Source organism: Tigriopus californicus, chromosome 7 (genome assembly GCF_007210705.1).
Source record: "Tigriopus californicus strain San Diego chromosome 7, Tcal_SD_v2.1, whole genome shotgun sequence".
NCBI classification, from domain to species: domain Eukaryota; kingdom Metazoa; phylum Arthropoda; class Copepoda; order Harpacticoida; family Harpacticidae; genus Tigriopus; species Tigriopus californicus.
In genome coordinates, this window is record NC_081446.1 from 1,966,187 (window position 1) to 1,967,511 (window position 1,325).

The window sequence follows — 1,325 nt, forward strand, 5'->3', positions numbered from 1 at the left end:
TCTTGCTCACAGACGGATGTAAAAGAAGGGGCCGGGTCCATGGCCGGGTCCGGGTCCATGACCGGGTCCGGGTCCATGACCGGGCTGAGCCCGAGAACAGGTCCAGGGTGGGTGGGTTTACTGGGGTCGACACTTCCATTGTCTGGACGGGAGGAGATGAATCTCGGATTTCAGAGACAGGCGTTGTTGGTTGGTTGATCGATCGATCATTCAATCATTCAATCCTCGATAGGAGATGGAACTACTGAATTAAGAAAGGATGGGATGACATCTGATGACTTTGAACAGTAATTGACATTTCCAGGCCCCTTCGTACTGTAAGTTGGGGTTATCCTGCGTCAAAATGAACCACAATCAATACATTTTCTTTGTGATGAACCATCATGGATCGAATGAGTCAAGTTCCATAATTACTGAAAATGGACACCTTGGTTGGAAGGGCTGGGGAGGATGCTGTCGTTCATGAAATATTTGCTCTTTGGCAAACAAACTGTAGACATGTTCAAATCGAGAAATGTTTGTGAAATGGCAAACAATGTTTGTCAAATGGCTAATTATGTGCCGAATTTTTTGTCGTGTAGACGCACCATTAACGGTAATTTTCTTTGTCCCTGGGATGTGGTTCCACCCTTTATCCATTCGTAGACGCTAGATCTAATTCAACCCTATCATTTCGGGTGCGATCTTCATCTATTAAAAGGCTTTCAATACTCAAGTTTTTGCACTCCAGAAGTTGACACGGCCTTGGTTCGCTCTCAAATTGGGCTCAAATATTCCTGAGAACCACGCATATAATTTGAGCTGATTTCAACTCATGCGGGGGCACCCACAAAACTCATGGAGTTTGCTCAACTGTCAAAACTTATATATACTTGAGCTTTTTCTTTGTGAAGTGGCCCTACCTTTCTAGGACCCGAACACAGGGTTGCTTCAAGACTCGTTCTTGATGTTTGATTCCTTGGCAGTACTTCTTTTTTGCTCAAGTTCAGAACCCTTACTGAGGTCCTTCAAGCTAAATAGCTAATTCGCATGAGAAGCACATTGACGAACATGTTGACCTAAGAGCTCCCGGGTTAAAGCAACAAGAGCACTAACTTTTGTAAAAATACATCTTTAAAATTGGCTTATATTAGTATACTATACCGCTCGAAAGTTAGAAGAATGCAACATTTTATAAGTAGCATTTTTGCATTAAATTTGCGCACAAAATGCTCCGGTTAGATTTTAAAGCTATTGCCAAACAATGTACTATGCCTTTTCAACGTCCAAAAACTGGTAAAATTTGTTTTACTTTTTTTGAAGCTTGCAGAAAAACCTGAAATGAT